Raw genomic sequence first — 17,544 nt, 5'->3', positions numbered from 1 at the left:
AAGTATAAAATGAAATTTTAGTAGACATGAAGGAATTAATTCATTATAAAACAATAATAGTAGATGAGTTTAACACCTCACTATTCTGATGGCCATATCATACAGAAAGAATATGTGTAAGGAAACAGAGGTCTTAATGACATATTAGATCATTTGAACCTAAAAGGGCTATTGGACACTGCATCAGAAAAGGAGAACACATTAGCTTCCCAAGTGTGCACAGGATGTTTTCTAAGGAATTAGCCACATATTATGTCATGAAATGAGCCTCAGGAACTTTAAGCTAATATAGTTTACAGCAAGTATTTTTCCATACTCAAAATTATAAAACTATGCATCAACTCTAGAAAGAAGAACAGGAAAAGCACAAACATGAGATTAAACCTCATCCTTTAAAAAAATAAAATAAAACAAGGTCAATGATGAAATCAAAGAGGTAATAAAATCATACCTGTAAACAAATTACAATGAATACACAGCTTCATAAAATGTATGGGATGCAGAAAAGGCAAATCTAAGAGGGAAGTTTAGAAAAATTCAGGCCTTCTACAAGGAAAAAGAAAAACCTCACACAAAGGACCAAGCTAACCACCCAAAATAACTAGAAATAAGAACAAACAAAATCCAAAGACAGCAGGACAAGAAATCTTTAATGATTAGGTTGAAAATAAATACAATAAAAATTAAAAAATAAATTAAAAATCATAAAATCAACAGCTTTTATTTTCTTAACAATATTAACAAACTGATAAGCATTTTTAGCCAGGCTTATCAAGAAATACAGAGAGTGGACCCAAACAAAATAATAAATGAAACAGTAGAAATAACATCTGATATTACAGAAATACAAACAAAATTTATGAAAGCACTCTGAGCAGTTATGTGACAACCAACTGTACGAACTTAAATAAATGGACAAATTTCTTGAAACGTACAGCCTGCCAACGCTGAATAAAGCAAAATCTGAAAACTTGAAAAGAGCAATCAGTATAAGTTAAATAAAACCTATCATTTTAAAAACACCCCTTGAACAAAATGCCTGGATGCCTTCTGTAAAACTGCTTTCCTTCGAACTATCTCAAAAAATGAAGGAGGAAAGAAAATTCCCAAGGTTATTCTCTGAGGCCAACAATACCATGATATCAAAACCAGTCAAAGACACTATCAAAAAAAGAAATGAATATGTAAAGCGAATATCCTTGATGAATATAAATTCAAAAATCCTCATAAAACATCAACAAACTAATCTAGCAGTACATAGAAAGGATAATAAACGATGATCAGTTGGATTCCTTCCAGAGTCACAAGGATGGTTCAACATACACAAGTCAATCAGCATGACACATATTGAATAAAGGAAGGACAAAATTCACAGGACCATGTCAATACACACCGAAAAAGCATTAGACAAAATTCAACATACATTCATGTTCAGATCTCTCATGAAAGGGAGTACAATGGGAACATCTCTCAACATACTAAAGGCCATTTATAACAATTTATAATACTCAGGGGAAAGGCTGAAAGCCTTCTGGGTAAATTCAGGAACAACACAAGGATTTCTACTCTCAGCACTTCTGTTCCATAGTAAAAGAAGAAAGGAAAAGGAAAGAAAAAGAAGTAAAAGAAATGCAAAATGGAAAGAGAGAGGCAAAATTGTCACCAGTACTGATGACATAACAATCTACATAGAGTCCTAAGGGCTCCACACAGACTATTATGAACAATAAATAATTTCAGCAAGGGAGCAGCATACAAGATTAATGTAAAGAAGTCTCTTGCATTTCTACACATTAATCATGAGATACCATGAATTGGACGTTGAAAGCAATACTATTTAAAATCACATCCCCCCGAATATCATGGAATAAATGTAACTACATATATGAAAGATCTACACACTGAAAATTAAAAAATATTGACAAAGAAATTAATAATTATTCAAAGAAATGGAAAGATGTCTTGTGCTCTTGGATTGAAGGAGTTAATATAGTTAACATGGCCGTACTCCACACAGAAACCTACAGATGTAGTGTAATTCCTGTGATGAATTTGTAGTATTTCCCACAGAACCAGAAAATAAATAATTCTAAGTTTTACATGAAACCATTAAAAATTGCCAAAATGATCTTGAGAAAAAACAACAAATCTGGAGGTATAACCCTCCCGGACACCTTACTATACTACAACCCTACAGTAATAAAAACAGTATGGCATTGACACACAGATATAATCAGTAAAAACAGATAGAGAGCCTAGAAATAATTCCACAAACCTATGAATAATGAATCAATGATAAAAGGGGAAAAAGTACAGAATGGAGAAAAGACAGTCTCATCAATGGATGGTGTTTGGAAAGCTGGATGTCTTCATGTAAAACAGTAAAATTAGAGCATTCCCTGACATCATATACAAAAATAAACTCAAAATGTATTAAGGACCTAAATGTAAGACCTGATACTATAAAACTGCTAGAAGGGGATATAGGTGATAACCTATTCTATATATCTCATGGGAATATTTTCTTATATCAGTCTCCTAAGGCAAAAGAAATAAAAGCAAGGATAAGCAAATGGGACCTAAACAAGCTAGAAAACTTCTGCACAGCTAAGGACACTATCAATGAAATGAAAACATTGCCTGTGTAATTGGAGAACTTATTTGCAAATAATGCAAGTGACCAGGGGTTAATAGATGAAGGTTAATAGATGTAACATGGATTTAGGTTACACAACTCAATGTGAAAAACAAAAACCCAATCAAACAAAAGAGCAGGGTACCTGAGATTATATTTTTCCAAAGAAAACATACAGATGAGTAACAGGCAAGTGATAAAAATACTCAACATTAATAATTATTGGTATTTGCAAATCAAAGCCACAATGAGGTATCACTTCACACTGTTCATATGGCTATTATCAAAAAGTCTACAAATAGAAATTGTTCGAGATGATGTGGAGGAAAGAAATCTCTTGTATACTTTGGTAGGAATGTAAATTGGTACAACTGCTATGGAAAAGAGTATTCAGATATTTTAAAAAGTAAAAAGAGAACTACCATATGACCCAGTAATAACTCTCCTAGGAAAAATCTGGGGAAAAATACTAAGTTGAGAAGAACCAATGTTCACAACAGCATTGTTTATAATATGCAAGACAGGGAAGCAATCCAAGAGTCTACAGTAGACTATGGACTTAAGAAGATATGATGTTTCTATAAATATGCAATGGAATATTACTCAGCCATGAAAAAGTATAACACATTGCTATTTCAGCATCATGAAAGGACCTAGTAAATATTGTGCTTAGTGAAGTAACTTAGACCAAGACAAAAGTATATAATATAATTTATATGTGGAACGTAAAGAATAACAGATATCTGTGTGCATCTATCTATAGCTATCTATTGATAGAAGACAAATAAATAGATAGAAGGATAGATACATACATACATGATAGATAGATAGATAGATAGATAGATAGATAGATAGATAGATAGAGAGAGAGAGACATGGTAGAGAGATAGAGAGATTTGATAGACAAGGGTGAAGTAGACTGAAAGATCCGGGAAATAATTTATGTTTACCAAAGTGGAAGGGAAAGACAATTTAATGGTAGGACATTGACAGATACAAGTAGTATACATAAAGCAGATAAACAACAAGGATAATCTGTATACATAATGGAATTAAACACAATAACTTATAATAACTGTATGTTACAATTATTGTAATAATTTATAATGCAATATAATCTACCAAGTCGTTGGAATCACTATGCTGTACATCTAAAACTACACAAAATAGTACATCTACTGTACTTCAATTAAAAATAAAGCATCTCATGTATAATTTAATCCTTTTTCCGCTGATAGCATCTTCCTTTATTATTGTTTTATTTTTACTGTTTACCTTATATGAATACTGACACAAATTATTTCTTTGACTGTTGTGAACATCTTACCAGATTGATGTATCTATATTTATTGCAACTGATTTCTCTTTAATCCATATAGAAAACTAGCATTTAAAAACATACCCAAAGAAACTTGTAAATTTCTCGTGGTTCCTGCTTAGTATTTTGTTCAATGATTTGCGTATTTTTGCCATTTTATTTTTCTTAGAATAGCTCTTTTCTGCACCTCTTCTAAGATGTCTCGGTTTTTTTTTTTAATCTCATTCAGGTTTTGTTTGTCTGGTAAAATCTTTATTTTCACTTTATACCTAAGCGATAACTGTGCAAGGTAGAGAATTCATAGGTGAGAGATTTCTTTATTCAGTAGTTTGAAAATGTCATTTCATTTACCTTGGCGTATGTTTTCTGCTGAGAAATCTGCTGAAAGTCTAATGGGAGTTCCTTTGTTGATTATCATAACTTTTTTTGGCTGCCTTTAAAATTTTACTCTGTCATTGATTTGCCAATTTACATATGACGTATCTTGAAGCAGGTCTCTTTGTCTTAAACCTATTGGTGTTTTCTTGGCTCACAGACTTGTATATCAATTCCTTACCTAGGTTCGGGAAATTATCAACTATTACTTCTTTAAATAAACCATCAGCTGCCTTCTAACTTTCTTCTCCATCCAGGATTTCATTCTAATGTGCACATCCTGAAGAAGTCTGATGGCTATTGTAGAATTTCCTCACTTTTTAATATCTTGTATCTCTGCCATCTCCTATCATTTATAGTTTTGTATTGGGGAGTTTGCTAATCTCTCTTTCACAAAGACAGTCTTCTTCCAATGCTTCCTGTTGCATTCTTCATCTCATTTACTAAGTTCATCTGGTCCTCCAATAATGTTTGGTTATTTTATAGTTTCAGTCTCTTTGGTAATGTACACCTTATCATCATTTAATTTATTCCTGAGCTCACTAAACTGCTTTCTTAGTTTTGTTTTTTGTATTGAGTTTCTGTATGACACCTATATGGATTCTCTATTAGTTATATGGCAATATACCATGACTTTAAGTTTGTTTGCTGCAGGGTTGACATTGTGTGTGTGTGTGTGTGTGCGCAGGTATGTGTGTGTCTGCGTCTGTGTCTGAGTCAGTGTCTGTGTCTTTGTATTTGTGTGTGTCTATGCCCTATATTGTTACTGTGATTGGTCATGATCTTGATAAATTATTGCTCTGATGACACTAAATAACAGATTGGGAGTTGGAGTCCTTGCTTTTGTTTTCTGGTAGTTTGCAATATTGCACAATTTTTGGTTTTACTTACCTAAGCTACCTCTGATAATATTTCAAAATGGCACTTTCCAGTCGCTACTGTCTGGATAAAAGATTTGCTTTCATTGTCACTTCTTAGACTTCTCTGGTAGTTAATGCCACTGTTGTCACTGGGACGACGAACCCTTCCTTTAATCTGATATCCCTTGAGATTCAGTGTACACATTGAGGAAACTTGTAAAGACAGGTGGGTATTTGGAATCAGGCAAGTGCGTTTGCCATGTCCAGTGTTGCAAGGTAACTTGTCTCCACCACTGTGAATGGGGAGTAGGGACAGTGGCATGAATGTCTGAGTGTAAGAAGGATGGAATATCTGCCTCCACAGTGGCTCCCTCCTAGTTAAATGTGACCATGAGTACTGGTGCAACTGGAGGCTGAAGATGTGTGAACCAATGAGACCCTGTTTCTACTGGGTTCTCTGAACTTGTGCACTCAGATATCCTAGTCAGGGGGTCTTGGTTGCAGACACCAATTCTGCTCTTCCCTCACTTCAGCCTCCTTTGTGTGTTTTAGTCCACCAAACTTCACCTGCTCACATGCGTTCTGGAGTATTGTTTTGTGTTGTAGTTATTTTTGTTAAGATGTGAATGTTTTACTGACTGTAGATGTAAGGGAGAGACAAAAATAGTTTAAACTTATATAACTTTTAAAAGTATATACTTTTTCAATTAAAAGCTTAAATTCTACTAAGGGCATTATAAGAACACTAAAGAAAGTGAACAAATCGCCTCCCTTAATATCATACTACAACAAAATATTTTGATTTTCCTGGGTTCTTTACATCAATGTTTTTCCTACATTCATGCACATTTTACTATAATATATGCCTATAATCTCTTTAAAATCAATTAAATTATTAAAATACTTCTCTGTGCTGGAAAATTAATGCCGTTGGTTCTCTAATTTATAACTAGTAGCTTGCATATTTCTGTCTTTCCTGTCCTTCTTCCCTTTCCCCACAGGAAACCACTACCTGGAACACTACACATATATATGTGATTCTTTTTTTTGTTTTCTTATGATTGTTTCTCTTATATCTTTATTTTCCTCATTTAAGTGACAATGTAGAGTGTTTTTCCCTGTATGACTTATTTTCCTATGTGCAACACCCTCTGGGTCCAGTCACATTGTTCCAAATAACAGATATTTACTTTTTAATATACAATGACTAAGTATTTATTATGTTATCTATATCTCACATCTATTTCAGCCAATCATCTCTTGATGGGCAGTTGAGTTATGCTTCTACCCTTGGCTACTATAAATTATGGTGTTAAGAACATTGGCAGTAATAAATCCCTTAAGTTAATCTTTTAATTTTTTTCAGATTTATGTCAAAAACTGGAATTGCTGCAACATATAATGCTTCTATTTCTAGTTTTCTGAGCACTGTCCACACTTTTACAATAGTGGATGCATCAATTTATATTTCCACCAACAGTGTACCTGGGTCCCCTCTTATCGACATTCTTATTAATGTTTGTCATTTGTAGACATTTTGTTAATAGCCATTTTGGTTGCTGTAATATTATATATAATTCTGGTTTTGATTTATGTTTTCCTAATGAATAGCAACGTTATGTTTTCTTTTATGTGCATGAAAGTCATCCACATGTCTGTTTTTGAAAAGTTTTCATGAAGATTGTTCAACTGTTTTTAAGTTGAGGTCTTTAGTTTTTAAATATTGAGTCTAATATGCTATATATATTATGGATATTTACTTCTTGTTGGTCTCATTGTCTGAAAATTTTCCTTCTATTCTGTCTGTTATCATATGTCTTGGTGAAGGTTTCCTTTGCTCTGCAAAAGGTTTTGAACTTCACACTTATACAAGAAATAGAATCCCTGTATCGCATAGTACATCTATTTTTTCCTCAGTAAACTAAAAACTGTAATTGTAAGTTTCCCTTTTTTTTTAATTTGGCAACCGATCAGAAATAAACATTGCTATGATTTATCTCAAAGTCAGTTCTGCTCCTGTTCTTTGTCAGAAATTGTATAGTTTCGGGCTTTACATTTAGGAAATCAATCCATCTTTATCTTATGTTTTATACTATGGAAGGAAGTGCTCTTACATCTTCCTTTAACATGTATTGTCCAGTTTTCTCAGAACTACATATTGAAGAGACTGCCTTTTTTCCATTGTATACTCTTGCAACCCCATGGTAGACAAATTGACCATATGTGTGTGGGTTTATTTTCGGACTCTTTATTTTGTTCCATTGATCTGTGTGTCTCTTTTAGTGATATATTTTGATGTTTTGATTACTGTAACTTTGTACTACTTTCTAAAGTCAGGGAGGATAATACCCACAACTTTGTTCATTTTTCAAAATAATTTCAGAAAATTTGGGTCTTTCAGATTTTTGTATAAATTTTATTATTTTTCTCCTTGTTTTGTGAAGAAACATATGGATTCTGTGAGAATAGAAATTTACTAAAAGTAGAAAACCTGAGAAAAATTGTAAAGTGTGGAGGATATATCATAAAATATTAAACAACCAATGGATTGCTGCATAAATCAAAGAAAAAACACATAAAGAAATATAACAACAAATACAAAGTCCATGTGTTATAGCAAAAGCAGTATTAATAGGGAAGCTTATAGTAAAACAATCCCACTTATACAAATAAGAAACATCTCTCTCTTATAACATAATCTTACAAGCAAAAGATGTAGCAAAATAATAAACAAACTAGTTAGTAGAAATAAAGACAGATGAAAGGTCAGAACATAATTAAATAAAATGAAGATTAAAAACAGAAGTATTTAATCAAACTAAATAATGGCTTTTGATAGATAAATAATGTTGATAAACTTTAACCAGACACATGAGCAAAAAAGAGAGTACAGATTAATAAGCCTGAAATAAATTAGAAGTTACAGCTTATATAAAAGAAATACAAAGCATCATATGAAGATACAACAAATTATATGCTAATAAAGTGGAAAAACCAGAAGAAATGTACAATTTCTAAGAAAGAACTTATCTTCAGAATGGAATGAGTAAGAAAATACGAACAGATTATGACTAATGAAATTGAATCAGTAATTAAACAAAATCTCCCAAGAAACAAATTTCCAGGCCTAGACAGCTTTACAGGTTATTTCTGCCAAACATTTAGAGAAGAGCTATCACCTATAATTCTCAGCGTATTCCAAAAATTTTGAGAGGAATGGAGGCTTCCTACCCCAAATTTCTTTATCACACTACTACTAAAACTGGAAGAAATACCTCAAAAAATTACAGTTTAGATTCTACTGTTAAGCAAATTTGCAAAAATCACCACTAAATTCTTAGCCAATCAAACAATACATTAAGAGGATTATACATTTTGATTAAGTCCATTTTATTCCAGGGATGCATAAGTGATTCAATACCCACAAATTAATCAGTATGATACACCACTCTAACAACCTGAAGAATAAAATATATATGGTCACCTCAATAGAGTCATAAAATATTTTGACAAATTCAGTATCTATTTATGAATATATTTCTCCTCAAAGTGGTCATGAGTAAACATACCTCAACACAGTTTAGGTCGTATATGACAAAAACTCAGCTAACATGACACTCAAGATTAAAAGCTGAAAGCATCTCCTGTAAGAGCAGGAAGAAGACAAAAATGCTCCCTCTAACCACTTTTATTCAGTATAATATTGGAAATTCTAGCCATAGCTATCCAAAATAAAAGTAAGTAAAATATAGCTAATTAAGATTAGGAGTAAAATTATCTGTTTGCATATGACATATTTTAAACAGAAATCCTAAAGAAGATGCCACAAAACTACTAGGGCTTATCAATGCATTTGTAAAATTTCTGAATGTAAAATTAACATACAGAAATCTTGCATTTCTACACACTAACAACAAAGTAACAGATAGAGAAAGTGAGGGAACTGTCACATTTAGAGTTTCATTACAAAAAAAATCAAGAAATGTATACAACCAAGGAGGTAAAATACCTGTACTCAGAAAACTATACAATATTTATAAAAAATATGGAAGATAATGCAAACACATGAAAGGATATACTGTTTTCATAGATGAAAATAAAATATTGTTTAAATGACAGCATTAGCCAACAAAATACACAAATTAAATTCAGTGCCTATCAAAATACCAAGGTCATTTTTGAACCCGTACAAAAATAATTGTAAAATTTACATGTAAACACAAAAGAGATGAAATCACTAAAAAAAAAAAAAAGAAAAGAAAACAAACTAAAAACACAAACAACTTTAACAAAGAACAAAGAGGATGTATCACTGTCCCTGATTATAAACTAAAATACAAAGCTACAGTATTAAAAAGAATATGGTAGTGGCAACAACAAACAGAATAATGGAACACAACAGAATGCCTGAAAATGAAGTCAGACAGTTATGGTCATTTAGCCTATTACAAAAAAATGAATATACAGTGGGGGAAAGGTAACCAACAGGCACATGAAACTGATCAACATCACTAACCATCAGAAAAATGCAAGTCCATAACACAATGAGATTTTATGTCACTCCTGTCAGAATGACTATTATCAAAAAGATAACAAAAATAAGTGTTGGTGAGGATGAAAGAGAAACAAACCTTATGCACTGCTGAAGTGAATGCAAATATGGGATGCAACTGTAGAAATCAACATGGAGCTTTATCTAAAAATTAAAAATGAAATATAATCCAACATTTCCATACCTGGATAAATATTCTAAGAAAATAAAAACACTTATTAGAAAAGATAAATTCAACCTTATATTCACTGCTGCATTATTCACAATAGACATAATATAGAACCAAATTAATTGCCCAACAATAGATGATGGATGAAGAAAATGTGTGTTTATAGTATATATATATACACATCATAACTACAGATTTATCTGTATTTATATATATATGTATACACACACTATATATATATGCATATATATATGAAAATATATATAATATATATAATAAATATATATAATATATATAATATATATATATATATAAAATAATATAATATATATATATTATATTAACTAGACGCTCTCCAGAGTAAGTTTTGAAAAAGTAGGTGAGGGAAACACTGAAGAACAACAGTGTCTCAGAATCACAGAAGGCAGAATACCAGAAAAGGGGAAGAGAATGTCTAAAGACGAGCCAAATAATATCAGAAAACTCAATGGATGAGATAATATCAGGGCTAAAATTCAGTCCTAAGCAGACCAAATAATGCAGAGGGACGCGTGAATGACTGTGAAGACAGGGGAACAGATAACCCTCGGTCAGAAGCAGACATAGGAAAGCAAGTGCAAACCAATGAAAACATTGCTGTCGAATCCTGGGGTAAGACAAGGCATGAAACAATAGGATTCATAAGAGTCCCAGATGGAAAAGCAAGAGATAAAGAAACAAAAAATGTCTGAAAAGTTATCTGTAGGAAAATCAGTCTGAAACTTGCTGAAAGCCAAGAAAGAATCATTTATGCGAATTCAGGAAGTACACAGCGTCCAAAGGAGGTGGAATCCCAATAGACCAACCAGCAGCTGTAGGATTCAAATCAACAAAGTTCATGAGAATCCCAGCGATTTAAAATGCACCAGGAGAAAAACAACATGGTCACAAGAGAACCTCCAGAGGGGTTTCAGCTGATATCTCAGTGGCAATATTGCAGGACAGGGAGGAGATCCAGGACATAGACCATAACTTCAATGGAAAAATGCTGCAATCTAGGGTAGCCTAGGCCACATGACCGCCATTTCTAATAACGGCAGACCTAGAGAATTCCACAGACCGGCAAATCTTAAAAGAATTCAGCAGTTCGAACTTTATCCTCCAAGAAAGGTTGAGAATTCTCCCCTGAATAGAAAAGCAGCAAGATGAAATGGAAAGAAGAAAACCATTATTGGAAATACAAGAAGAGCATGAGTGGCAAAGAAGAAACAAGAAGAAGGCAAGGAGGACATCAAAACCGTAAAGATGGGAGAGGGAAGCAGGAAATCATAGGTGATTGGAAGCACTATCTTAAGTGAATCAGCTTATATGACTCTCTGTTGGAGGCGAACGGAGAGATGCATGGCCTGACGTGCTTGCAAAGCAAACGAGCAGCAGACCAACAAAGAATCAAACAAACAAACAAGCACCAAAAAAGGGTAGGGTTCGCTGACATATACCAAGGGAACCATGATTATTTAAAAGAAAATGCTCAAGTTGATGTCAAGGATCATTCAGCACTAATCGACACAGTATCGCGGCTTGCATGAACTCAGCACACTTGTATTCGGAAATCAGAGACGTGCATTTATATTCGTAAATATTGATTCATTACAGCATATCATGACCGAACTCAAATGCTGATTTGGAATCAAATGGATTCATAGTCCGTGATATAGACTTGCAAGTCTTCCAACAGAATGAATGAATGCCATATTCTACCCTACGTAGAGAAGAAATGGCATAAGCCTATAACAAAGACAAGTAGCTCTGCAAAAGTGTACTAAGAGCAAAAGAGACAGACAGTAAAGTGCACATTGGGGTTGGTTTCATTCCTAGGAATTTCAGCCCCCATGAAACCAATGGATCCATGTCCTGATAGTGCGGGTGTTTCAGCAGAAATCAGTCGACAGATATGTATTCCCGGTGTACGGATATTACAGGAATATAAGTTTCCTTTAGTGGGTCTCTGTGTACTGTGAACTGTTAGAAAAATTAAAGACGTGTGAAACCATCAACTGAAAATGGACACACTTCCCCCATTGGTACTGTGCATACAGATCTGAACAAAAGGAAAAAGGGAAGAACAAAGGCCCATGGGACGCTAGTGGGTAGAATCACATTTACCTTAGGAACCTCTCGTCAGATGCAGCCCCTCCCCCAACATTGACAAGATGCAGCAGCCATTGTGGATAGCAGTTACTGGTTGGATTCCAGGTGGAATGTTGGTTATTACCGCGAGGCTTGTTGTGGTTGGTGGATCCTAGGTAACCGGGCAGAGTTCTGTGGGTGGATCAGTTTGATGGAGGGGCTGCCGCCCTCTGTGGATCTTGGCTTAGGTCTTTGTTCTGGGAAGCTGTGGCAGTTCATGATACTGCTGCTGCCCAAAGACCTGAGTTCACGGGTCAGTTTCCAGAACCTGAAAAGGCAGACAGTGGAAGATCTGCCTGTCATCAGCTTACTGGTGAGGCTCCGAGGTACTTTCAGAATTCCCCAGTCCTGCTGAAGTAGACTTTATGGGAGACACGAAGAGAAGCTGGCCGAAAAGCTGGCTGCACGGATTGAGGAGAGATGCGAACACATTGATGAGAGATGTTCTGCTACAATGGAGAATACTGGCCTGGAGACAGCTGTAGTGGATACCAGGCTCGAAAGACATTCATGAGACATATTGAACCTCGCTGATCCTGGCAGAAACATACGGACTGCCATCGTGGACTTGAGGAACTTCCTTGATTCTCTGCTCCAAGAACGGGTCCAAGATCCCTGACGTCTAAAAGAGAAGAGATGGCAGAGATGATCAAAACGCTCATGTTCTAGGAAGAGGTCGTGAGAATCCACACGTCCCAAGGGGCATTTCCAAGCCATTCAGACCAAAGTGCACCAAGCCCAGGTAAGCATTTTCCCAGGTATGTGCTTAGCTATCAAGCACTTCACTTCCCTCCCCTCCACTCAGGCATCCATGTTGAAGGATCAGTACCTGGCTGCTATGAAGCGAGTATGAGTAGAGCAAGCCGCTCCTAGAATCAGAGTTCCTCCAGCTTCACACTGTGTTAAAAATAGTGAAACCCTTAAAGGTCAAATAGTCTCGACTGAAATAGATAGGAACTGAATACTTAGCTCACACAAAGAAACGATGGCCTTCCTCTAGATTCAGCAATTGCTGGGTTTATGTCTTCTCTGGGGTGAAGGGAGTGTGGTAAGTGAGGGGAATCATTGACTGAACTTGAAAATATATTGGGCCTCAGTTTTTCAAGACAGTATAGGTAAATAGTACAAGTCAGAAGGTGAACTGTACAGTAAAAGTCGCCAATGACATTAAAGACACAGCTTATGTGGATCGTCTTTCACTTGAGTCAAGACCCGGGGGCACTATATCATGTGGGTGCAGACTTGGTTGCGTTAAATGGCTTTACCCAACATGATCAGATGATTAAGCGTTCTCATCGCTGATAGAAGAACACCTGTTTCTCAGTAGACTAGCATAGCTTCAGCAGGGTTCTCATAGCTATAATACCTCTAGGTGCTTTTGGATTCAAACATAAATGTAAATATTCGGTTTGATTTGTCTTGTATTTTCCTAGAGAGGGTTGTTACCCCTTGAAATGCCAACATTGTCCAGTAAGTGTCATTGGGAGTCAAGGGCACCACATGCACAAGTGTATCCAAAGCTGGGGTTTTTTTCATGTTTCCAATAGGTATTTCATAGTTTCTGTTGGTTTCGGAGGCTTCAACAGTAAAGAGTTGACATGACCCCTTTAACAGTTGGGACTGCTAATTTGCATTCTCTCTGTTTAGGTATTCCTTAAGCCGACCAAATGTTACCAAAATTGAGAAGTCGGGCTTCTAGGTCGATTTAGTATGTTTCAAAAACTAATTTCATTTGTGTATAACTCCCAATTTGTAAATCAATTCTATTAAAATTTTTAAAGACCGCAAATGAGATATGAACACAATGTCAAAACAAGAGTCTTCGGACAATCCCTCCCACCAAGGTTGTATGGAAACAAAGAGCTAAACAAAAATCACGTTTCTGTGAAATATAACTGGAAAGTGTTGATTCATCGATGCCCAGTTGGCAGAGAAGCAGTGCAAACTGCGCTTACTCGCTCCCATGTACACAGCAATGGAAACATCCACTCATTCAGCCCTTGGCACAGGACACTTGCCGAAGAGAGGTCTGTTACTTCCAAAGACAGGATGAGGCCTCAGAACACCTGGAAGCAGGAGAAGGCAAAGCAGGAAATGGAAACCAGTGCAGGGTCTGACACCTGGTGATGGAGCAGCAAATGTGAAATTCTCTTTAACTCGGAAGCACACTCTCAAGCAGACAGGAGACATGGGATTGAAGGTGATGCGCTGAGTTTTAAGAGTGCACAGCAAAAGTTTGGCTGACAGAACTCAAAGAAGCCAGCGCAAAATATCCCCACAGTTGATTCTGAGAACAAGATCCGAGCTGACAAATTTGAGGAAGCGGAGGCAGCGGTCAGTGAGGGATAGGGCTATGGATGATGTCACACGCTGAGTCTCAGGGATCTGGAGTGCGTTGTGGGATGTGGTGGGTCCTATCAAGAGAGCAATCTGACCTGTGACCCCTATGAGAAAGCAACCACACTGGCGCGTGCAGTTAAGTTTCTTGATATGATCCATGCCCACAACTAGTCCATCTCTAGGACCAGGGATCAATTTGGCATTTTGTCAAAAGAGCATGTGTGGGGCTGAATCAAAGATATCGTGCATCGGGTCTGAGGGATCCAGCGGTCCTTGGGATTGAAATCAGAATGAAAAGCCTTAGGATCTGCTACATTCATAACCTGTGCTAGGATTATGGTTTGGTTTGAGGCACAGGATGTGCAAAAGCTCTGTGATTGCCTTCGTGCACCCGTGCCACAAGGATGAGAGGACAAGGAAGAGTGGTCCTAGTCCACAGTGTGAGAAGATGAAGCATTCCTTTCGGCATTATCTCCCAAAAGCAGATGCTACATTTTGGATGGCACCGGCACGGTACGGCATCGAGGACACCAAGGTCGGTCTGCGGGATCTTTCCAGCAGGCCCTGATGTGTGACATCCATAGATCTGCTTCCACTGGTGTTTCTGTAGACAGAGAAGCTCTGGGAAGCACTGGTTTCATTGGGACATTCCCGTGGCACTACAAAGCACAAACGCACTCTCAGTTTGAAGTTTTGGAAACACTCCAAAATGACAAAGAGCAGAATGTACAGCTGAGAAACTTAAGAAGTTTCAATTCCACCAGAGAATGTGTCCTGTGCACTTTCAGAATTGTGAGATAAGCGTAATCAAAATGAGGTTATGCTAATCGAAATAGTATGGGGTGTTCATCACAACAAAGGCAAAACCAGCAATTGGAGGTGTACCAGACAAGACACACAGGAACAGGACATGGCATCAATGTATAGGAGAAATTATCCTCAAAGAAATCCCATGGAATTGTGTAGAGCCAAGAGTCTAAAGTTTTCAATTAACAAAGCCCTAGAAGTCTACATTAGAAACCTGATATTAACTGACCAGTAGAAATGAAGAAGTACAGTAAAAGAAACAGGAAGTACCATTTTTAGTTCCAAAGAGATTGAAGGCCCTAAAGATAAGCTTTCAAACAACTAGACTGCAAAACGCTCTCCAGAGCAAGTATTGAAAACGGAGGTGAGGGAAACCCTGAAGAACAACAGTGTCTCAGAATCACAAAAGGCAAAATACCAGAAAAGGGGAAGAGAAAGTCCAAAGACGAGCCAAATAATATCAGAAAACTCAGTGGATGAGATATTACTAGGGCTAAAATTCAGCCCTAAGCAAACTAGATAATGCAGAGGGACGCGTGAATGACTGTGATGACAAAGGAACAGAAATCCCTCGGTCAGAAGCAGACATAGGAAAGCAAGTGCAAACCAATGAGCACATTGAAGTTGAATACTGGGGTAAGACAAGGAATGAAAGACTAGGATTGGTAACAGTCCCAGATGGAAAAGCAAGAGAGAAAGAAACACAAAATGTCTGAAAAGTGATCTGTAGAAAAATCAGAATGAAACTTGCTGATAGACAATAGAGAAGCATCTATGCGAATTAGAAAAGCAGCAAGATGAAATGGAAAGAAGAAAACCATTATTGGAAATGCAAGAAGAGCATGAGTGGCAAAGAAGAAAGAAGAAGAAGGCAAGGAGGACATCAAAACCCTAAAATGGGAGAGGGAAGCAGGAAATCATAGGTGATTGGAAGCAATATCTTAAGTGAATCAGCTTATATGACTATCGGTAGGAAGTGAACGGAGAGATACATGGCCTGATGTGTTTGAAAAACAAACGAGAAGCAGACCAACAAAGAATCAATCCAACAAACAAGCACCCAAATGTTACGGTTGGCTGACATATACCAAGGGAAACGTGATTATTCAAAAGAAAATACTCAAGATGATGTCAAAGGTCATTCAGCACGCATCGACCCAGAATCGCGGCTGGCATTTAGTCAGCACACTTATATTCGGTAATCAGAGATGTGCATTTATATTCGTAAATATTGATTCATAAGAGCATATCATGACCTAACCCAAATGCGGATTTGGAGTCAAATGGATTCCTAGTCCGTGATAGAGACTTGCAATTCTTCCAACAGAATGAATGAATGCCATATTCTACACTATGTCAAGAAGAAATGGCATAAGCCTATAACAAAGAAAAGTAGCTCTGCAAAAGTGCATTAAGAGCAAAAAAGACAGACAGAAAAGTGCACATTGGGGTTGGTTTCATTTCTAGGAATATCAGACCCCATGAAACCAATGGATCCATGTCCTGATAGTGCGGGGTTTCAGCAGAAATCAACCGACGGTTATGTATTGCGGGTGTCCGGATATTACAGGAACAAGAGTTTCCTGTAGTGAATCTCTGTGTACTGTGTACTGTTAGAAAGTTTAAATAAGTGTGAAAACATCAACTGAAAATGGACACACTTCCCCCATTGGTACTGTGCATACATATCTGAACCAAAGGGAAGAGGGAAGAACAAAGGACAAGGGGACGCTAGTGGGTAGAATCACATTTACCTTAGGAACCTCTCATTGGAGGCAGCCATTCCCCAACACTGACAAGATACAGCCACCATTGGGGATGGCAGTTACCGGTTGGATTCCAGGTGGAATGTTGGTGTGTACCATGAGGCTTGTTGTGGCTGGTGGATCCTAGGTAACCGGGCAGAGTTCTGTGGGTGGATCAGTGTGATGGAGGGTCTGCCGCCCTCTGTGTAGCTTGGCTTAGGTCTCTGGTCCGGGAAGCTCGGTCAGTTCGAGATACTGTTGCTGCCCAAAGACCTGAGTTCACGGGTCAGTTTCCAGAAATTGAAAGGGCAGACAGTGGAAGATCTGTCTGTCATCAGCTTACTGGAGAAGCTCCGAGGTACTGTCAGACTTGCCCAGTCCTGTTGAAGTCCACATTATGGGAGACACGAAGAGAAGCTGGCCGAAATGCTGGCGGCAATGATTGAGGAGAAATGCGAACACACTGATGAGAGATGATCTGCTACAGTGGAGAATACTGGCCTGGAGACCCCTGTAGAGGATACCAGGCTTGAAAGACATTCATGAGACATATTGAACCACGTTGATCCTGGCA

General features: G+C 36.8%; 1 long non-coding RNA gene across 1 annotated transcript; it reads right to left on the bottom strand.

Moving 5' to 3' along the window:
• Window positions 1-12,447: 12,447 nt before the first annotated feature.
• On the bottom strand, window positions 12,448-17,231 carry LOC140693959 (uncharacterized). Its single transcript, XR_012069676.1, has 3 exons — window positions 16,980-17,231; window positions 12,908-12,975; window positions 12,448-12,700 (listed from the first exon to the last, which is right to left on the bottom strand). It is a non-coding gene; the product is annotated as an uncharacterized lncRNA (long non-coding RNA).
• Window positions 17,232-17,544: the final 313 nt, after the last annotated feature.

Source organism: Vicugna pacos, unplaced genomic scaffold (genome assembly GCF_048564905.1).
Source record: "Vicugna pacos unplaced genomic scaffold, VicPac4 scaffold_20, whole genome shotgun sequence".
In the NCBI taxonomy this organism is placed as follows: domain Eukaryota; kingdom Metazoa; phylum Chordata; class Mammalia; order Artiodactyla; family Camelidae; genus Vicugna; species Vicugna pacos.
This window is presented reverse-complemented; position numbering and strand designations above follow the sequence as displayed.